Source organism: Talpa europaea (genome assembly GCF_964194135.1).
Source record: "Talpa europaea genome assembly, chromosome: 12".
In the NCBI taxonomy this organism is placed as follows: domain Eukaryota; kingdom Metazoa; phylum Chordata; class Mammalia; order Eulipotyphla; family Talpidae; genus Talpa; species Talpa europaea.
Window position 1 is genome coordinate 76,585,050 of NC_140079.1, and position 23,865 is coordinate 76,608,914.

Sequence of the window (23,865 nt, forward strand, 5' to 3'; positions counted from 1 at the left end):
GAAGAAATTTTTCCCCCTTGAGCTTAGAATGTGTCTAAGGCAGCCAGAAACTGGAATCAAATCAAGAGGGCTATGATCTGTTGTGTTTTATAACTTTGAGGTCTTTTTCTCTTACCGCTTTGGCTCTGTCACTGTTACATACTTTCTTAGGTCAGAAGTATTATTTCTGACTGTCTGCCATTTCTTTTTTTCAACATTATAAAAATGGCAGCATATCTTCCAATTCTTTGTCATTATTTTATAGTAACATAGCATGTGAGTTTTAATTATAGCACCTCATAAGTAGGATAAGTAACTTTTTGAAACCAAAGTTTTCTGGACTCTAGGTCATGATTTTGTTGAGTCCCCTTGGGGCTAATTTCAAATCCAGCAGCAATGATGCCATTAGCCCAGATTTCTAGGTCTCCCCAGCCTTTTCTGCTCTAGTTGTAACTGATAAACAGCTGCTTTGTCATGTGAATAGTAAGATAAAGCATGCACTCAGCTCAGTACTGCATGTAAAATAGGAATCACTTGAATGGCATGGTCATTGTCATCAAATCAATGTGAGTCCATCCTGTGTAAAGCCTTCTCATTACGAAAACAAAAGAAGAGCAATGAGCTTCCCAGTGTTTGTTTATTCAAGGAGGTTTAAAGTACAGGTGGCAGCATTCTTAGCACTGAAGGTGGTTTCTCCCTGCTGAATGATTTCATTGTTTGGGGTCACACTTTGCAGTGAAAGGGAACCTCTGAAGGTTGAACCTCTGAAAATGCATAAGTAAACCTCAATGGAAAATTATTTTCAGTTCTGCATCACTTCCAGTTTTGTATTTTGCTCCCTGTGTTTCTAAAGCTGTAAGTAAGAGTTTGTGACTCATTGCTGCTCTTCAGATGGTTTTGGCATCATATATAGAGTCTCTCTTACATTTGTGGCCACTTAAATTCGCCAGCCCTTGTCTCATCTAATCGAATTTGGATCAGTTGAAGAAGGTTGACTTACATTCTAACACCCCTGAAAGTTAAGATAAACAAAACCAAAACCTTTATCTTTTTATTATAAAAACAAATGGAGGTTCATTTTAGAGAATCTGAAGAACACCAACAAGCAAAAACAAAAAAAAAAAAATAAAAGCCATCTATAATGCAGCTCCTGGAGATTCTAACTGCCAGGATTTTGGTAAATATATATTTTTAAACCTCTCTGTCTTTGTCCCTATTGCTATTGCTGGCCCATCTATATCTATATATAAACACATCCCTGCACACAACATAGCTTATCAGTGATTATGTATGTGGACACTGTGCAGCTGCTTCATAGGCTGGATTTACTTTATTTATTTATATATCACCATTCTGTGGCATCATTTCTGATGGTTGCCTCCTGCCTTCTTAGGCATTCTCATTCTTTATGCAATAATGTTTAATTATGTTGCTTTATAAGAAAGTTTTCTGAACATCTCTATAGTGAAACCATATTCAATCAAGGGAGAGAAATGTAGATTTCAGAGTGACTTGACCAAGTCTGAGCTGAGAATGATTATATACACTATCCTGTGAAAAAAGGTTTTGCTGAGCAAAGGTGAGTGTTGGTGCTTGGGATTTGAAATGAGTCCAAGAACCATTTTTTTAAAAGTAATTTTTAGCATTGCTCGTTTTGTCTCTAATTGAGGACAAACATGATTTCCTGCACACACAGTGTATGTGCACGAAATTTTGGTAAATGTTTCAAAAGAAATAAAAATAAGAATCCTCCTATCCCAAATAAATGTCAGGTACTTTTGGTTATGCTGGTGGTCTATTTCATATTAACTGTCTTTAACTTTTTTGCTTACTCAGATGGAATATTCATCTTCCCAGCCTTCCTTTAAGGTAAGGGTGGCCTTTTGATAGCATTCTGGCTAATAGTAGTAAGTAGGAGTCTTCCAGGGTCTTCTACTTTCATGCATTGAACATAGGTTCAATGTCTGGAGCTATGGCAGCTGTACTTTAATCTTGAGGTAGAGCAAAGAAAAGGAAGCCCTGGTTCCTTTTATTGAGCAACTAAACTGACAGCAAGTACCTTCCCATCAATGGGCTTGTTATATGAAAATAATAAACTAATTGTTTGTAAGTTACTATTTGTCACTATTTGTCAGTTACTCTGTTTTTGCAGTTGAACGCATTCTTGAAGAATATACTATTTATATGAGGAGATCAACAAAAAATGCAAATGATCAAAGATGATTCATAGGACTGGTGAGAAGTTCCATTTGGCTGGAATAGAAGGTGTATTAGGAATTGGGGAGATGAGTTTTCAGGTACAGATGGGGTCATAAAGAGGGATCATATATGGTTCTTAACTGGAGTATCTTGAAAGTATTGGTGACTTTATGTCTAACTGGTAAAATAGCAGGGAGCTACAGATGATTTAGGGCCAGAATCTAGGATTTTTAAGTTGGCCGAAGTGAAAGCAAGAATAGGGTGGAGAAAGGTAGGAGATGGGACAACTGTTAGATGGCCATCACTGTCAAATAGATAAGAAGCAATGGAGGCTTCCAGTAAGGTGATGGCTTTCTTAATCAGCTGCCTTGCCATAACAGAATTATCACAGGCCAGGTGACTTACACAGCAGACATTTATTCTCACAGTTCTGGAGGCTGGAAAGTCCAAGGTCAAGATGTTGACTGATTTGGTTGATGGTGAGGTCTCTTCCTGCCTTGGAGAAGGCTGTCTTCTCACTATGCAGAGAGAGAGTTCTGGTGTTTTTTCCTCTTCTTATAAGGGCACAAGTCCTTTTGGATTAGCCCCCACCCTTTTTTTTTTTTAGCCCCCATCCTTTTGACTTCATTTATCTTTTATATTCTTTTTCACAAGTCTTATCTCTAAATACAGTTGCATTGGGGTTAGGACTCCAACATATGAATTTTGAGGGTACGTAAACATCCAGTCCATAACAATTGCCATGGGATGGAAATAAAGGTCTTGTGTCTAAGAGATTTCAGGCATAGAGTCTACCAGAATTAACCGTGATTGACAGGAGGGTGAAGGCCAGTGATGAATCAAAAATGTCTTTGAGTGTCAAGCTAGAGTCACTCAAGAATACCGGCATCATTTGTAGAATTAGAAAACAGGTGAAACTGTAGATTTTGGAAAAGTTGTGTTTTTAAACCAACTGAACTGGAGGTGCTGATAAGGTGTTCAGGAGGAAATGAAGTATTTTGATGGCTTATTACAATTGTCTTTCAGTGTTTCCTATGTGCTAACCATTGGTCCTTTAGACGCATCATGCCATTTAATTATTGCACCACCCTATGGGGTACTGCTATCATAGTCTCCATTTTATAAATGATGAAACATTTCATCAATGTGGCATTCAAGTCTGGAAAATTATACACCACTGAGGGCAACCTGTCCAAGTTGATCACCCAAACTATTCTGGGTGGTCTTTGTAAACTGTGAAGAACATACATGGTTTGGAAAATTGCACACAAGCAAATGGAGTTTGGATTTCTAACCAAGAAAGAAGATGGAATCTTTAGCTAAGTAGGTTTTGAGATGCCTAATGGGAGATGAAAGGGTGACATGTGGGTACCTAGAGAAGAGCCAGAGACACGCACAGCTAGCGTAGACCCCCATGAGCAAATTTTGTGTGATTAAATTTTTCCAGAATGCTGAAAGTCAGCACTGTGTTTAGCAAGAAAAAGGACAAGTGAGTGGAATAGTCATGGATTGAAAAGCTCTATTTTTAGAGAGGCTGATTTAAAAGCAAATGTTAATCCAGTGGGAAGTGTCTAATGGCATGCCTTAAGACTTTGCCCTTGCCTTCTGATTTTTTTCTTTTTAAGCTGCAATTTGCATGAATACTTAGAAAGAGGTCTATTAAATTAATGGACAACAATGAAGCTGGGAGCCTCATAAGCATATTGGAGATAAAAATCAATATCTTGAAGGGTGCAAACAAGAGGATGAGGGTGCCAAAATTGAACAATTCAATACATTGGGATAAGTGAAAGATCCCAAATGTAGGTCCAGCTGCTCACAGCTGGAGAGACAGGCCTTAACAACTGTACTTGTGAAAAAAGTGTTAGCTGAGAGTAAATTGTATGATATGGTTGGAAACGGTAAGTATGACCTTGGCTGGCATTATTGCAAGCAAAGGGATTTTGTAAGTGTTGCTTTATTCTAGAATTCACAACAAAATGACCAGAGCTATCTTTGCATAAACACTCATGATGGCTCCCTACTAAGTCCTAATGTTGACATAGTACATCTACCTGGTCCCAACAGCTGATTTTCAGTCTCAGTCTATGCCATGTTTTCTCTAGTGTTTCTGATATATTGGTGTTACCAGGAAATTCTGTGCTCCTGGCTGACATCAGGCTTGTTGGTGGCTTTTCTCCTGAAATAAGCCCCTCCTCTTCACTCTTAATCTCTTTATTAAGAAGCTTTATTCCTTAACAGAAGGCTGAATGTCTCCCTTCTCTAAATTCGTCTCTAACCTCCAGAGTCTCATTTTAGCACCTGACAGGACCTTCTCCCCTTTCCTGATTACTCAGTTACTTATCTGTCTTCCTTGATGGAACCACATTTTTGGTGATCATCTCTGTGTCCCTTTTGCCTTGTTCAGTGGTTTCTGCACAGGACCTTTTCTTGGGCAGACTAAAAGGTGATTGAAAAGCTGGATGCTAGTCTTTGCTCTGCCTCTATAGGACATAAATGGGTTATTATAAATACCCATTTTACAATTCCACTAAGCACCCACTGATCATTTAATGCTGAGTGAAAACAATGAACACTGGGATAGATGCACCAAGGCAAGAGTGAATCTGTTTTTAGAGGGAGAGGGAACAGGAAAGACTGATGGACAAACCTACAAATTTATGGCAAACTGAACTTTAAGATAGAGAGAGAGCATGTGCCTTGAACTTTGGAGTCATACAGCCCTAGGTTCAAGTCCATATTCTTCCAACTAGCTGAGTAGTTCTAGGCAACTATTTATCCTCACCAAACCTTAGTTTTCCCATCTGTAAAATGGGCATAAAATCCTCATAGGATGATTAGAAGCATAAAATGAGCTAATGGAGGTCACATGTGTAGTGATCGTGAGTAGCTGGTGCGTGTTATGTGATGAATGGATCAAAGCACTGCTGGTCCTTGGAGCAGGGGTTGACTTGGTCTGCAAGGCTTGGTCTGCAAGGCTCTCACCCAGTGGGTGAGAGCTGCAGGGAGACAGAACTGAGCTCAACTCTTGAGCTCTGAGTCACAGGTAACTTAAGAAAGGCTTCTAGATAGGTAGTAAGATCCCTGTCACTGGAGATAATTAAGCCCACTGCTATGCTGGAATGTTATAGAGGGGATTCAACCGTCAGAAAATAGCTAAACCAGCTTCTCCTACTAACTTTGAAATGTCATGATGTGTAGTTTTGACTGTGGGGGTAGTTCTAGAATAGGGGTGGACCAGCTCACACACTCTTTAAAGGAACTATTGTAATTATGGTCTCTTGACCATAAGAAGAATGAACTCACTTTTCCTAAATGGTTAGAATTGAGGGCGGGGGTGGGGGATAACCTATACTTGGACCTCTCAGAAGGTCAATCGTATCTGTGGAGCACCCCTGTGCTCCAAATAGGAACCTTGCTGAAGCCATTTTACCCTCATCCTATCCTTAGAACTAAACTCAGCCCTGGCACATACAACCTGCTGAATGACAGTATAAATATATGATTCTTTGAAGAAGAAAACATCAGCTCCCAAGCTTCCAGGATTGCTATAAAGGTCCTGTTCTGGAATTTCTCTGTGAAAAATTCTCGTGCTCGTGGGACATTATAAATCTTTCAGAATATGTTATAATCACATCTGAGCACTGTTAGTTCTTATAATAAGCCAGGAGGAGGGATTTGCTTTTGGTGACTATGAGTTAAAAAAAAAATCCTTCTGTTTAAGTCCACACCTCTTTGGAGGCCCTGGCATATGTCACAGTTAATCCAAAACTACTACTACATATCTTGCCTCCGATGAATGATTTGTGTTCCTTTGGAAACAGCCTCCCATGGGAAGTGCTGGAAACAGAACCCTCACTCCCCGATTCCCCAGGAACAACACGAGTCAACAAATCTGGAATCCTTGCCTCTGTCCTCTTTTAAACCGTTGTTACTGAGAATCAAAGTCAGCCCACAGTGCATATGGCTTGATTCAAGTGGCTACATTGGGAGAACACAGCTTGGGAATATATATAGCACACTCTCCCCAGACTCTCTCCTTCGCTGCTTATCTCCATGAATCAGTAAACAACAGCATGTCATCACCAGCACCAATAATCAGCCCGACAGATTCTAGCGGCTGTAATCTTCTCTCTATTTCCTTTGAACTCCTGAGAGAGGAAGATTCTCAGGTTTTATTCCATTATTTTTGCTGTTTGATGCTTAAAGTGAGAGCTTAGTAAGCTGGTTGCCCAGGCTCCTCTTCAGAGCGATTTGGGACTTCAGGGAGGAGGAGATTGGCCGTGGGATTAAGACAGGACATTAAGGAGGAGGGAAGAAGATTGGAGTCCGGGTCCTTTCCAGTTTGTTTTGGTGTGGTTTCATTCTCTTCTACCTGAAGCAGGCGGTGGGGTAAGACAGGCTCTGGGAGTGCCAGGCTGAGAAGCAGCTCTGCCCCTATAAAAGCCAAGTGGGGGCATGGAGGAAAGGGGACAAGGAACACACTGGTTAGGGACTCCAAGGTGATCTTAGGCTAAAGAGAAAGGAGAGAATTTTGAATCCCATGTGGGGTTCAGACTGGATCACAAGGCTAGTTGCCTAGATAGGGATCTTGAAGCCAAATCTTCAACCCTGGACTCCCTTAGGGATACAGTTGGGATGAGAATGGATGAGGATGGCCACAGTCATGGCCAGAGCTGGTCAAGGGTCCAGGATCTGGTCCATTTACCCTTTACAATAACAACAGTTGTCCTTGGGCTGACAGAGTTTATGCACAGAAGTTGGGGATTTTAGCTTAACCTCTTGAGGAAACTTGCCTTGTTAAGAGCAGCTCTGGTTTTCATTAGCAAAACTCAGAGAGTAAGAGTGAGAGCTTGTGCCTTGATTTTGATTAGTAGGAATCTGGGTTTGGCAGGGTGGAAATTTCTGAGTTCTTGAAAAAACTTCACTTCAAAATAAGCAGACTTTTGGGGCAAAAATGCTTTTAGCATGCGGATTGTGGAATGAGTAGGTATTAATGGACTCAAATTTTATTTTATTCTTTTGTTTTTGTGGTTTTTCCCATGTTACTTAGAAATACCTAGAAGACTTCAACCATTTGGAGTTAGTGGAGTATATCCAAGAACAAGTTCAGTAGAATGGGGGCAAAATCTCTGTATGCAGATAGTATATGACCTCCTTAGAAGGATCAGGGGAATGACTAAATTATCCAGAAGAGGGTTTCTAAGAAGGAACAAGCACCAGCAGCAAAAAAATTTCCAGTTGCTAGGAACAAAAGTTTGCTCTTTGGAGGTGGAGCATACAGTGTGTGAGAGTGAGATTATTCAGGAATTGGTATGTGAACAGAAAATGCTCAGATCTTAGGAGGTAACTCGGAGAGAAATGGGATCATCTTAAAAATAGTTATCAGTCTTTCAGGCCTGAAGGACCTCTGGGAGGAGAAATACAAGGTGAGAAAGATGTTGAGAGGTTGCAAAGGATTAGCTCCGATATAGCTGGGAGTGAGAGGATTACTCCTGTAAAGGCAGGTTGGAGGGCTGAAAAAGCCATCTGAACCTGGGTCCTTGGAAAGTAGAGTTTGAGATGTTAGTATCTGGGGAATTCAAATGGTGGAAAGAAGAGGGATTTTGGAATCTCAGGATGTGACTGAGAGTGGGTCTCAGAAACAATTGAGAAATCTTGTGAGAGGGTTTTTCTGACTGGGACAAAGATGAAAACTAGGGGAGATTCTCCTTGGATGTAGACATTATGGGACAAAGCTAAGGTGTTCCAAAATGTGAAGAACATAAACAAATTGAAATGTTACGTGAAATAAGAAAGGCTCGACAGCTTTCAGAATTGGTGAAATGCAGAGAGAAGGGTAAATTCTTGGGACTAGGAAAACAAGGCCAAGGGTTTTGATGGAGATTAGCTACTGAGTTACTGGGCAGAGCTCCTTTCAGAGAAGTCTGGAGTGCCAGCTATGCAGAGTTGGAGAGGGGGAGTCATGTGTAGATTATTGAGGGAAATAAGAAGTTTTATTGGGTGGACTTTAAAGAAAAGATCTGAGGGAGGAGGTGAGAACTGATCCTTTATGCACTTTCCAAAAACTATTTTCTTAGGATATAAGAAACTTAGTGTCTCCAAAAGATTCTTTCAGGTGGGGGACTTTGAGTGCCAGACATCTTTGACAGGCGGGAAATAGTGAAACCACATGGGCTATTGGTTCCCCCCTTACTTTTTTTTTTTTTTTTTTGCTAATCTTTCACAAGCTAATATGAATTTGTTATCAATGATTGATGTTAGTAAAATGGGTCTAGATTACATGAGATGTTGGGTTTTGGACACATATCTGCTTGGAATTGATGCTAAGAGTGTAAATTACTATCATGGTTATTTTTGGTTTGAAAATTAACGATTTTTCTAAATATTGTGGAAATAGGCCTCATTTTATTGTATTGTGTTATAACTTCCTGAAATTCTGTAAAGATTAGTCATTCAAAAGATTGGGATAATCACATTTGTTACCTTTCTGAAAAATTTAAGTTACAGATTTACTTTCTTTAGTGGTTTTAAGACTATTTAAGTTTTCTTTTTCTTCTTGGGTGAATTTTGGTAATTCATATTCTAGAATATTTTCATTTCTACCAATTTTTCAAATTAATGCAATTTCCCACCATATTTTTCATTATCTTTTAAATTTCTGCTCAATCTTTAGTTATGTCTCATTAAAAATACTACTGTTGGGTGGTGCAGCTGTTGAGCACTGGGTTGCAAAGCTGCCCGCAGCCTCTGCAGTGCTGGTTCAATCCCCGGCTGCCAGGCGAGGGTCCCACATGGTGCAGCAGACCTCTCCTGCCACGCCTGCTGCTCTCCTCAGCAGTGTACCTCAGTCCTTCTGCCTGTTCTGCTCCCCGCTCTGGCTCTGGTGAATTCTCTCACCCTCCCACACTTCTGACTGTACCCAGTGCTTGTATGAATAAATAAAATAAATCTTAGAAAAAAAAAAATACTACTGTTGGGCCTCCCCTGGTGGCGCAGGTGGTTAAGCGCCGTGCTGTGAAGCTGTCCACAGCCTCTGCAGTGCTGGTTCGATCCCGGCTGGCTGGCAAGGGTCCTACATGGTGCAGCAGACCTCTCCTGTCTTGCCCACCTCTCCCCTCAGCAATGTATTTTGTCCGTCTGCCTGTTCTGTTCCCCGCTTTGTCTCTGGTGAATCCCCTCACCCTCCTGTGCATCTGGCCTGTACCCCAGTTCTTGTATAAATAAATAAATAAATAAATAAATCTTTAAAAAAATACTACTGTTATTATTTATTTGTGACTTTCAGTCTCATTGATTCTCATTAGAAATTTGTGTGTGTTGATCTTTAAGAAATCATTTCCGGGATTTGTTTATTTCTTCTATTGTGTCTTTGTTTTCTATTGCATTAATTTCTGTTCTTACCTTTATTATCTCCTTTCTTCTATTCTATTTACATTGATATTCTTGTCTGCTCACCCGCCACCCCCCATCCCTTCCAAGTTCTATAGTTGGGTGTTCAACTCATTAAATTTTAGCCTTTATATTTTATGTCAGATTTTGAGTATTAGTTTCTTTCTACCTATCGCTTTGCCTGTATCTCATAAATTCTGATAAAAGTGTTTTAATTATATTTAAATATTTCTGTTCTGGTTTCTATGTCAGTTCATGAATTATGAAACATAATTTGAAAATTGTATTTTTAAATTTGTTGATTTTTCAAGTAATTTGCAAATATTTTTCTTTCTTAAATGCATTGTAGTAAGAGAATTCAGTATGAATTATATCTGGTTCTTGAAAATATTTTGGGAATCAGTTGTGGACTAGTGCATATTTACTTTATGTAAATATCCCATGTGTTTTAGAGAACAATGTTTATTAAATCTCACTAGATAAATGTTTATATATTAAATCTCATTTGATAAAGGTGTTGTTAACATTTTAATATCCTTTTTACTTCCTGACCCTCCTTTTCAATTTTATTGTGGCTGTTAAGAAACGCTGTTTAATGAAGAGTTCTTAGGTTCCTCTCCCCTAATTTATATGGACACTAAACCTAGTCTCCTATTCCCTTACGGGTTCCCATAATCTCCAGAATTCTAGATTCTTGGAATCAACATTTTCCCAAGGCAGCCCAACTCAGAACTCTGATGTTATAAAATGTGTATGTGTTTTGTTGTTGTTGTTGCCTTGGGGATTTTCCTTGTGAACCCAGCTATGCACTTGCAACACACTTACTGTAATTCTTCCATCATCTCATTGTTTTGTGGTAGAAGATCATTTCAGAATACCTGAAGCATACCATATTGCCAAAGGTAGAATTTTCTAATTAATTCTTTACTGACTTAATAGTTGGCAGAATTTATCTGAGTGCTCCTTTTCACCTTTCAATTGGGTCTGGAGTCAAATGTAGTCCTTAAGAATATCCAGTGACACAGCTTTTCAATATAGTACTGGAAGTCCTAGCCAGAGCAATAAGACAAGAGAAAGACATCCAAGGAATCCAAATAGGAAAAGAAGAAGTCAAACTATCACTATTTGCAGATGATATGATAATATACATAGAGAACCCCAAAAACTCCACAGAAAAACTAATTCAACTCATCAATCAGTTCAGTAAAGTGGCAGGATACAAAATCAACACACAAAAGTCAGTAGCCTTCCTATACACAAACAATAAATCTGAAAAAGAAGAAATAAAAAAAACATCCCTTTTATTATCAAAACAAAAAAAATCAAATATTTGGGAATAAATCTAACAAAAGAGGTAAAGGACCTATACAAAGAAAACTATAAAACACTGTTAAAAGAAATAGAAGAAGACACAAAGAAATGGAAAGACATTCCCTGCTCATGGATTGGGAGAATAAACATTATTAAAATGGCCATCCTACCAAAAGCAATATACAGATTCAATGCTATTCCAATCAAAATTTCAATGTCATTCTTCAAAGAAATAGAACAATTATTGATGAAATTCATATGGAATCACAAAAAACCCCCAAATAGCCAAAGCTCTCCTGAAAAAAAAAAAAAGAAGGGAATGGAGGCATCACACTCCCAGACTTCAAACTATACTATAAAGCCATAATCATCAAAACTGCATGGTATTGGAACAAGAACAGACATACAGACCAATGGAATCGAATAGAAAATCCAGAAATAAATCCACAGATTTATGGTCAACTAATATTTGACAAATGAGCAAAGACTATACATTGGAGCAAAGAAAGTTTGTTCAATAAACGGTGCTGGGAAAACTGGGTCGCTACATGCAAAAGAATGAAGCTTGACCACTACCTCACGCCATACACAAAAATCAACTCAAAATGGATTAAAGAACTAGACATAAGACCTGAAACCATAAAATACATAGAAGGAAATATAGGCGAAACACTACGTGATTTGCACATCAAAGACATCTTTACAGACACATCACCCAAAGCAGTGATAGTGAAGGCAAAGATAAACAGCTGGGACTACATCAAATTAAAGAGCTTCTGCACAGCAAAAGAGACAATAACAAAAACAAAGAGAAACCCCACCAACTGGGAGAACATTTTTGCACCCAACACTAATGATAAAGGACTGATCACAAAAATCTGCAAAGAGCTGATGAGACTCAACAACAACAAAGAAAATAATCCAGTCAAAAAATGGGCAGAAGAGCTAAAAAGAAACTTCTCTGAAGAAGAAATGCAAATGGCCAACAGGCATATGAAAAAATGTTCAACATCACTTGTAATCAGGGAAATGCAAATCAAAACTACCATGAGATACCATCTCACACCAGTGAGAATGGCACATATTAAAAAAACTAGCAACAACAAATGTTGGCGAGGTTGTGGAGAAAAAGGAACTCTTCTGCACTGTTGGTGGGAGTGCAAACTGGTCCAACCACTATGGAGAGCTGTGTGGAGATTTCTGGACCTACTAAACATAGAGCTTCCATATGATCCAGCAATTCCACTCCTAAGTATTTACCCAAAGGACACAGAAACATCAATTCCAAAGAGCACCTGCACCCCTATGTTTATAGCAGCACTAGTTACAATAGCTAAGCTTTGGAAACAACCCAAATGCCCAAAAATAGATGACTGGATCAAGAAGATGTGGTACATATATACCATGGAATATTACTCAGCATTCAAAAAAGATAAGCACATGCAATTTGCAGCGACATGGATGGCGCTGGAAGGGATCATGCTCAGCAAAATAAGCCAGAAAGAAAAAGAAAAATACCAGATGGTCTCACTCATAGCAGGAATCTAGAAAACTTAAATAAGGGACCAGGAAAATGAAAAACTATAAGAAAGTGAAAATCAAAATCAACAAAAAACTATGAACCAGAGACACTCTGTGGGGGGTAGAGGGCGGGAGGGGAGGGATTGGGGTCAAAATAAGGGGGTTGCAATTGTATGGGGAATATAAAAATAAAATTTATTATATATATATAAAAAAAGAATATCCAGTGACATACCATCTTCTTGGTGAGAAGGTGATGGAATTCTACTCCTATAAGAGAAGCAAGAAGGTGGAGAAGTAAGAAACTTAATGTCATCTTCACTCTGACCCCTATTTTTAATGTGTAACTCATCTCTCTTTCTTCCCAACTGGAATACTAGGTCTGACATTTCATATCAATATGGTAATGCTTTCCTCTCCACTTGCTTATTTATACAGAGATGTTTAAGGAGGAATTTCAAAGAAAGGAAAAATGTTGTGGTGGTAGTGGCAGTATATTTAGCAGGCAGTAAAGCAAGAAAACAGGAAGGAGACAAAAGGAATGGGAAAATTGAGAGACTAACTAGGTTTTGGTATAGATATAAGTTGCACTGTATACATTAAAGACTAGTGACATAAATATATGTTCTGGACCCCACAATTTTCAGAAAGGGCCTCCACTATATTTATTACTAGTAAAAAAAAAACAGATAAAATAACAAAGGATTAATTTTCTACTCTATTTCTGTTCTGATCCTGGGGGAATTAAAATTTGCAAACATTAGAAACATCTCTTCCATTAAGTGCTTACAGTTTAATTTGTTGGACAAAATATCAACAGTAATAAGACTAGTACTAGGCAGCATATTATGCTCCCTGCCAAGGTAGAGTATTAAAGTGGGGTCAGGGTTTATTTTGGGTGAGTACATTGCAAGCCAAGGATGTCAAATAAGTCTTCATAGAGAAAGATAGGAATTGGACCTGAAGTATGCATTCACGTTCAGCTAGGAGAGAGAAAGACAGGGGCCAACTCTACAGAGAGGAAAGGTCAGTTTCTCTTCCCCACTGCTGATGTAGGTCTCCTTGTGGGGCACATTGACCATATGACTTAGAGAAGTAACCTAATATCACTAACAAGAGATCTACAACTTTCTCATCTTACAAATGAGGAAACCAAGACTTAGGGCACAAGGTCACAGTTCAAATACATGTTGTTCAAGGGTCAACAATCCCACTACTTTGTAGTTGGTCAGTAGTTACTTCAGACCATAATTGGAATATGACTAATGTGTGGAAATGCATAAACTCTGCATGGACAGTCTTTATAAAAGGAACAGTTGCTGATATTCATTTTTTCTAAGTTTTCTAATTCAGTGAAATATCTGTAATGAAAAGTTAGTATTTGCAAATGCTTAATTCTCTCTAGAGAAAGGTGCTGTGTTAATATAAAGAAAAGGGGCCTTTGGTGTCAAGCTCATACCTCTGAACCTGGAAGTATCAATTAGCAGACAAAATAAATTCTTAGAGAAAAAATGGATTTGATGATCTGTCAAAAGATTCAAGGCAAAGAAGCAATAATTACAGGTTATTTATCCTAGAAAAAAAAGAGGATGCATTGGAGAGGGAACTCTTGACTTTTATTTTATTTTTAATGATAGTTTTACCAATTCTACAAAGGGTAATATGGCATTTTAAGTCACTTTTGTGTGCATTGTTTGGTGCAATTGTTTGGTGGATGTTGTAGCATTGCAGTTATGGAAATTAGCACCAAGTTCTGGTAGGTAAATCCTCAAAGCAGATAAATCGTCTTTTGAAACAAATGGAAACCATCTGATGATCGCCTGAGAGACTGCAAAAATCAGGCATGTGTTGAAAAAGAAGAATGACTTTTCTCATAGGGGAACTGTGAGCTCTAAGAAGTAATGTGTGTTACAGTAACTAACTAAATCTCATTCCTCACCCTGGAACCATCTTCCTTGAGTAAATACTATATATTAGCTCTTGGTTAGAGCTGTGTGGAAAGGCCCAGTCATGTTTCTGGGCCCAGACCTGGGACTGCAATTCCCTGGAAGCAGATTTCTTACTGTCAGGCTTGATTTTCTCTTTAGCCCATCTCCTGAAATTCCACCATCACTCTTGGGTTCCATTTTACCACAAATCTGCTTCTTTCAGCCCCATGCCAATTCTTCCTCTTATTATTCCACTTCTACTGGGAATGCTAGCCTTTCTTTTTATTTTTAAGTTAAAAGGCTTGAAAACATCATCTTTGAGAAGTTGTCCCTTTCTGTTTCTAAAGTGATCTCATTTTCTTGCAAAATGCCACGTCCTCAACTGTCCTGAAAAGAGGAGGTTGTGCATTCCTCGAACTCTCAGGGAAGACTGGGAGGTGTCTCAGTCAATAGTCATTGCACACATTTTGCAGATAATGCAAAAGAGACCCAGAGAACTGGTAACTCATGTCATAGCCACATAAACATAAAGCAATTAAAAGAGAGTTTTGCACACAGAACAACAAAGATACTACTATCTATAATTATTTTAGTTACCAAGATACAAAGCAGGGGCACAGTAGATCTAAGATGGACAAAATTAGAAGGGAATGATAAGTGGGGACAAAGGAAACCCACCAGGATGGTTCAAAGTTGGCTCACAGAATGATAGTGTTTGTAGGGCATATTCGGCTTTCCCAGGACCAGAGAAGGGTACAAGCAGACAGATCACTGTCAGCTCCCTTGATCATATTATGTGAAGTTTGGGAACAGACTCGGGGAAGTTTAACTGCAAAGATGGTGACAAGTACAAAGGATGACTCAGGCAGCCATGTTGCCAGTGTCCGTGAGTGCAATTGAACCTAACTAGCCCAAACCTGAACACAGGTGTTCTCAGGAGGCCCAAGTAGTTTGGGGTAGCCCCAGAGAGCCTCTGGGAGGCCTGTGGGAAGGTGGGACCCTATTCTTGCCAAATTGAAATCTTGGAGACATTAACAATTCTCCTGTGGTATCAGTGCCCCCACTTGGGATAGGGTCCCCCTCAAAGCAGGTGGAAGAACTGAACTGTAGATGGGGCTGGTGGGACAGGGGACAGGCAGTCATCCAGGGCATTGCAGGCCATAGGAACAGTCCTTGTCTCAGATGTGGCCAATATTCTTTTCTGCTCCACTCACTCTAACTTATTTGAATTTCCTCAGCTGGTACAGTAGGCCTGAGCCACATCAGCAGCATTTAAAGTTAAAATCTCTGTCTAAATGCTCCTTGTCACCTGGGAGTCTTCCCTCACGTCTTAACTCAGCCAGAGACTTTCTTCCCTTTTGTTCGGCACAGCACTCCATTAGCCCCCTAGCCATAGGGTGATCTCCAATCTCTAAACTTCTGAAAAATCAGTTTTCTCTTTCTTGATTATAAAATAATCTCCTTTAATTTAGAAAATGAGGAAGACACATAAAAATACACAGAAGTGCATAAGAACATCTACAATCTCACCGCAGTATCTTCATGCACAATCTACTATTCTCTGCAGGGTTGCAGAGTGCTCACAAACTTGGGCCTGGAGTTGGAAAGACCTGGGTTTGAGCCCTACCTCTGACATTAATTAGATGTTCATCCTGGGCAAGTTCTTTGTCTCATTTTATTACCCAGCATTTGCAGGTATTGATACCTTTCTCGTTGACTATGATAAGAACTAAATAATATGAGGGTAAGGGCAAAGCACATTTCTTGGCACACAGTAGATGTTTAATTATGGGTAGCTTTTTAAAAAACAGATTATGTGCTACAAGTATTTTAAATGCATTTTTAAAGTTAACAGTGTAATCTGAGTATGTTATATATGAAATCTTAAAGAATGGACATTAAAAACTTACATAGTGTTTCTAGCCCCAAATTCTTATTCTATGATGCAACTTCCTTACACTGCTATTCATAAGATTTAGACTAAAAAGTGTTAGTGGTTGAATATATTTTAGCATTCTTTTATTTTTTGTCTGTTATGGTGTGTTTTCTACTAGAAATATTGTTTTGCACTTTGATACATCTAGAATGCATGTGCCTGAATGTTCATTATTAGAGTACCTGTAGTGAAACGTTTACACAGGGAATTGAGTTGTCAAATATTCACTGGCAGACTTTGAAAATTAGACCTTACTCAAACATGACTCTGTTTAACACAAACATGTATGGCATCAATATTTGGTCAGTTTACAGATGATGTTCAGATGTGTTGGTTGTACTGTGTAAATTAAAAACAAATGGAAATTGCAAAATTTGCAAACAACACAGGATTTCACGAAGTTGGTGAAAACAATATAATAGAAAGGCTTGGGTTGGTCTCAAATCTACTGACAAATAAGGGTCTCCCTAGTAGCAATTGAATAATAGGAAATAGGAAATCAACCAACTGAATAATGGAAAATCACCAAGGATCAAAGGAGTTAAAACAGAAAAAAGTAGAAAATCAGAGGATATATTGAGTCATTTATCTTAGGTCTTCAGAATATTTTGTAAAAGTTATTCATTTTGTGACTGTGTGAGGTGTTGTGAAGGAGGATGGATCTGTATTTTGTATCTATATGGTTGGGAAAAATGTACCTAAACTTCCCAGTCAACTCTGAATCTTTTATAATTTATAAATGTGATTAGGATTCTAACCTACATTTTATTAAATATAAAACAAAATCATCCCTTTACCTGTTTTCATTTTATTTTTCAAGATGATGTCACAGTAAAGATCTTTCTACTTTACACATGGAGATTTTGGTCTCTATTTGGTTTAGATGGATCTCCTTTTAGCAGCCCTTTCCTGCTGCCAATCAGCTGGGGATTATCGAGAAACTTCTGCTCTCTTTTTGTTTTGTGTGGCTAACAACCAGTACAGTAAGTGTTGGAGGGTGAGTCGCTATACCCAGGTGACTCATTCAGTGCTTCCCCGTTACTTGATGTCCACAACCTTCAGTATACAAGACATGAAAACCAACTTGAATTAGTGTGTTTTGAATTTTTGTGATTCCGTTACTCTTGGTTGTCAAAATATGCCTGTTATTATGCTTTAATTCACATAGTTAAACTGAAAGAGTCAATGGGGGAGGTCTGGAGATTTCCCTTTCTGGAAAGCTCCACTAAAGAACTAGATGAGCATCAGTTCTGGACTTCAGAGACATTCACCTTCTGCTGTGCTGGGGGTTGGGAAGGAACACTTTTGATCTTCTCTGCTGCCCACTTACTCTTGCTATGGCCACCATGCTGTTTGGAGCTTTCATCCTTTTTGAGTTTGTATGTTTTCCAAATTAGTAGTTTGCTCTTGTGTGTTGACCTTTTTAATATTCTGTGTTTTGATTGGTTGGTCTTACCATTCTCTCTCATTTTCAGCCTGGCTAACCCTCTAGGGAAGAGGTGAAACAGCTACCCAATAAAAATACAAAATACTGAAAAGGTCAAAATACACTATTACAATAAATTACCATAACTCAAACAGGGAAGCAGGCATTAAAATTCTGATACGTACAAGGATAGAGATTGGCATGAGAGTTGAAAATGGCACTGCATTAATGCATTTGGATGTCAGAGTTCACCCAGAAGAGAGTAAACATTCTAAAACCAGAGTCTGAACATTATCTTGTGAGTTTCCTACTCTGTCACATTCTGGCATTGTTGCATAATAGAAATGCTGCAACAGAGCATACTGCATTCACCATTACTTCTTCCTCCGAAGTGGAGACAAGAAGAGGGAATAAAGAAAGAACAAACATAGTCTCTGCAAGATGAATCTCTTAAATCAGGCTTGCCAAGGACCAGATACAATTTATGGCTGGTTAAGACACAGCTTCCATTTTATTTATTTTATTATCTGGGTTCTATGAGATGTCACTTGGCACAATGTCATGTGTGCAAGATAGAAGCACAGTTTCCAAAGCCCTTTTACCCTCCGCTAGTTGGACTATTTATTCCAGAGAGTCTCTGCAAACCGTTGTGGAGTATACACCAAATAAGGAATTAAGAGACCTACTTCTAGCCCATCTCTGCTCTCAACTTGCTGGTTTGTTCCTGGTCCGATGCTAATACTATCAAAGTCATTGTGAACAATATACAACTTTGGAGACAAATGTGCCTAAGGCCGTGTCTTCTGGTCTGTGAGTCTCAAGCAACAGAAACTACTCCTCTCCCTCCTCCCGAGCTCTGTGATCTTGGACACATCTTTTAACTGCTCTGAGCCCTGATCGCCATCTTTTTTCCAGAACTAGAAGTAACCTGGTGGTAGAGTGCATGATTCAATGACTTGCCAGGAAGTCCCCTCCTCCATTCAACCCATGTGGGAAGCAGGAGCTAAATAAATCAAATTTCCAACCTGGAAGGCCATTTCATATGGGTTGGATCAATAGGAACTCCATTTTCCCTGAGACATTGCCGGCAAACGTCACTGGTGGCTACTGACAGCCAGGCTGCCTGCAGCTGTGGCCTGCTCACCTCTCCTGCCTGTCACCAGTAATGATGGCAGACCCCCCACAGGGGGCAGGGTGAGCCATCAAACCCCTGACAGTCCTGGGGTGGGGGGAGGGATTCTGCTCCTGGGCAGCCACAATCTAATCTGCTCCTGCTTGAACAAATTATCTCTTAAGTGGTAGCGTGAAGAGAGCTGTGTTAATCTACTAAATCATAAACCTTCCTCGCCGTGTGATGCTGAGATCCAGACAGATACTAATCTGCAGCCGTACTGTCAGTTATGGTTTTGACACCAACACGTTGAATTGCCAACAGAAAATCGTATTTGACATTTAATTCCAATCACGCGGAGCCTTTCATTGACAGTGCTGTCAGTTTACCTTTATTTGGGAGAAGGGAGACAATATGCTCATGTCTTCGGATATTTTTTTTTTCCTTGAGGAGGTGGGGGTGGAGAGGAAAGGAAGAAAAATCAAACTTCAAATAATGTACCAGTTGAAGAAGTACTTTAATCCTCATGTCAGCTGGATGCCGAATCCACTCCCACACACCTTTGGTTTCTATACTCTCAAAGAGTTGTGCATTCCAGTAAATCTCCATCATTTTACACAGATTAGGCATTAATTCAGGTCAAATAAGGATTAATTAGTCAGAATAAGCCAGCCAAGGGCATCAATGTGCCAACAGTGTTTTAACATAATTTGGTCTTAAATCAGTGTTTTCTGAGGGTGGGGCCTCTGGAGTGTTATAAAATTACAGTCAGTTATCTGACATGGCTGGAAAAAGGGGAAAATGTTAATTTTATCTGTGTTTAAGTCTCATCTACCACAGAAGTCATGCCACTTTTCTCAAATTGGGTCCTGTGGGAAATAAAGGGATGGAGGCAGGTGCTGGAGAGAGGTGCTATGTTCGGATGGCAGGAGAATGTGGCTTGAAATCCTGGGTTCTCAAACTTGAGAGTGCTCTGGGGTCCCCCAGAGACCTTGTCAATAGACAGAGTGCTGGTGCTGCCACCCGCAGAGTTTCTGATTCAGTGGGTCTGGGTGGCGACTGAAAACAGGCAGTTTTATCTTATTTCCCAGTGATGCTGATAGGGCGCATTTTGGACCACACTTTGAGAATCACAGCTTCACAATCCATAGAGCCTTCCCACAGGACAAAATGGGAGCACATACTGTGAGACAAGAGAATGGGGCTGGGAAATACTGACCCCCAAATAACACAGAAAGCACATCACAACTTCCAGACACAGCAGATAGGTCAGAAACAGTATTTGAGGACCACACAACTGATTGTGGTGCGTGACTCATTTTCTTCCCTTTCACCCCTTGACAATCCTTTGACAATTTCAGGGAAGACAGGGAAGGTAGGAGTGGGGCTCAAGGTCAAACTGAAGGTTATCTACTTGAAGCACTGAAGATGGAGGGGAAAGGGAGCAATTGGGTAGGATGATATTTCCTTATGTGTGGCAGGTACTCAGATATAGTGGAAAGAGTATTGGATTAGAATTCAGAAAATCTAAGTTAAGTTCAAACCTTGACTTTGTAACATCCATTCCTTGAGATCACTAATTCTCAATAACTTCATCTATAAAACAGAGGTAGTAATGGCCTGGAACTGCTCAACAAATTGAGAAAATGCATCAATATAAAGTTTGATATAAATTAGCTGCTTCGTGAGTACTTGCTTCTTTTGCTTCCTACAGATGTCCAGCATAGGGGCTATGTTTTCCTTTAAGCAAGAGTGGCCATGTTCAAATTGACGCCGTTGTTAGCATAAACTTCCTGAAAATTGACTCCGTTGTTAGCATAAACTTCCTGAAATGTCCTTTTGCACTGCAGGTGATCTTGTTTCCCGCTTTTGCACAAATCAGATACCTATTTGTTGAGAAGATATTAAGAGGCTGGCTGGCTATCTGGGCATTTGGCCGGAGAGGAAGGGGGAGAGAGAGAGAGTGAAATGAAGGCTGAGGATTGAAGAGGAAGATGATCTCCCCCTTCTTAACTCTAGAGCCCCTGGAATGACATCTGGTGCTGCCTAGGAGAGGAATGCCCAATTCTTACAGTAGGAATTCACTCAGGGATGCTACTTGGAAGAAATACTCCACTTTGATGAATGTGCCTGGATGAGGCTTGCTATTCCTATAATAATAGTGACAGAACAAACACAAACACTGAGAGGCAGAGTTTTGGCTTCTTGTTGGAATCTTGATTGGGTTGTTCTGAACCTTCTAACTTCTGCATCTTGGCCCCTGGGTTGGGAATGCCAGACAACATGGTTGCTGAGGGGGTTCATTTAATAACCACTGGCTGAGGGTCTCATCTGGGGCCAGTGGGTAGGGGTATAGAGATTAGTAAAATGTAGACGTTGTATAGCCCTTGCTCCAAAGGATTGTGAGGGTTGGTGGAGGGACCTGCAACCCCCAAATTTTATTACAATAAGAAATGCGTTATAAGAGGACTAAATAAGATGACAAACGACAGGTGGACAACTGCTGATTCAGCAGGAAGTAATCAGGTGGATTTTTATGTTGGAGACTTGGCCCTGAACAGGGATGCTAACAAAGGAAGTTCATCAAACAGAGCCTGGTGGCCAGTGGCTGGGGTACAGGTGCTGGGATGTTTCATTTTACTTGTTGACTTGATTGACCAAGGGGTGACAAGATTAAGCATTTTGGGCTGTGTCTGTGAGGGTGTTTCTAGATGAGATTAACTTTAGAATTCGTGGACTCAGATTGGTAGATTGCCTTTCCTTGTGTGGCTGAGCATCATCCAGTTCTGTTTTGTAGGCCTGAACAGAACAACAAGTGGAGGAAGGAGGAGTTTACCCCTTTGCTTCCCTTCTGCTTGCTGAGCTCTGGGACATGTGTTTTCTCTTGTTCTTGGACTACCATTCTTGCCATCAATGTTCCCAGTTCTCAGGCCCTTGGACTCGGACTAGAACTATTCAAACAGCTTCCTGAGCCTCCAGTTTACACATAGAAGATTGTGGTACTTTTTGCAATTGTGAGTCAATTCCTCATAATAAATTCTCTCTCTCTCCCAATATCTATATGTACATATACAGATAGAGAAATCATATATACTTATAAGATAGATATCTTTATATGCTTATAAAGATGTAGATATTTATATTTAGGTAACTATGGATATAGATAGACATATCTATCAATCATCTGTGTCCATCCATCCATCCATCTATCTATCCATCCATCCATCATTATTATTGGTTCAGTTTCTTTGGAGAATCCTGACTGATAAAGGTACCAGTGGGGAAGACACTCAGTTTCGATAGATAAGCCACATAACCAGAGTAGGACAACCTGAAGTCTGCATACTCAGGGTATAGAAGTCAAGCTTCTTAATTTTTCCTTTATTTTTTTAGATTAATTTATTTATGCACACAAGAACTGGGGTACAGCCTAGAGGTGTGGGGGGTGAGAGGATTCACCAGAGACAGACTGGGGAACAGAACAGGCAGAATGACTGAAATACACTGCTGAGGGGAGCAGTGGGTGAGACAGGAGAGGTCTGCTGCGCCATGTGGGTAGCTCCCTGGCCAGGGATCGAACTCATGCTGCAGTGGCTGCGGACAGCTTCATAGGTTGCTTCTTAACCCCTGTGCCACCAGGGAGGCCCCAATTTTTCCTTTAGAGGCAAGAGTCATGTAGAGTTTCAGGAGGGCCCGAGCCCTCATCTGAGACCAGGAGGATCCAGAAGGGCATGGCAGGGCTCAAGCAGGCCATGATGATCATTGTCTGCACCCTCTTTTCAAGTACTGGATACACAAGACAAGGCCTGGAGAGCCCTCACATTGCTCAATTCCAGAAGTAGCTTGCTGAGAGTGAAGGGAAAAACTGGAGGTTAGCAACTCCCCTGGCTGTGGGCTTGGCATCTCATGCTGCAGGACAATTCCAGCTGTTCTTCTGATTTCCAGCACTAAAAGAGGAAAGTTTCCCCAGATGTGCTCTGCCTCATTCCCTTTGTACCCTCTTCCCTGCCATTTCTTGGGGGTGGAGAGTGGGGTGTAGGGAATATGTGTGTGTGTGTGTATGTGTGCGTATATGTACACCTGTTTGCATGTGTGTTCCTGCCAGTCTGTATCTAATACGCCTCTTGTTGCGGGAAGACTTCAAGGCAGCAGCAGCAACTGCGGCGGCTGTGGCAACAGCAGGGACCAACATTGTTGAGAAATGGGGAAGATGTGTGAATTGTCCATTTCACACTGCTCCTTTAATGCCGACGCCCTCCCTGGTGATAATGAAACAGGAGGAGGACAGGAAGATTGTGTTTTCTGTTCCTGCTACTCTCTGGGGCAGCTGGCTGCTGTGCAATCTTGTGAAAGCAGCAGTCACTAAGCAAGAACCACCTGACCAGGGTGCTGGATGCTTCCTCATCCACAGGGATGGTTTATTTCATCTTTCACCATGTCAAAGCATAATTAGAGTAAGCCTACTTCTCCATTCTTAATTGAGGCAGGGGGCCTAGCATGATGCCATTCCTCAGGTAGATATCCAGCAGGCGTTTATTAACAATAATCACAATAGACACAAACAGAATTCTTAGAATTATAGTGGTTGTAGGATTGGGTATCAAACCATCACATCTCTGTTCCTCAGATTTGAACAGGAAGAACTGAATTGACTATATTAGTATTTGGAGATGTCTTCTTTATAAAGCGTGGAGGGCTGTCATCAAGCTCACTGGATCGCTGAGCCTCAGCTCTCCCCACTTCTTGGAGTTATTATGAGAATCAGATAAAATTGAATGTGCTTAGCTAAAATTAATTCAACAAATGTTAGTAGTTGGAATCTGGAGCCAGACTGCCTGGTTTGAACTCTGACTCTGCTGCTTACTTGCTGGTCTAGATCTTTCTGTCTTAGTTTCCTCAAGCAAAAGGGGCACTGATAAGGGAACTTAACCTGGTAGAGGTTTTTTTTTTTTTTAAACATTTATTTATTTATTTTTACAAGCACCAGGTACAGTTAGAAGCGTGGGAGGGTGAGAGAATTCACCAGAGCCAGAGCGGGAAGCAGAACAGGCAGACTGACGAA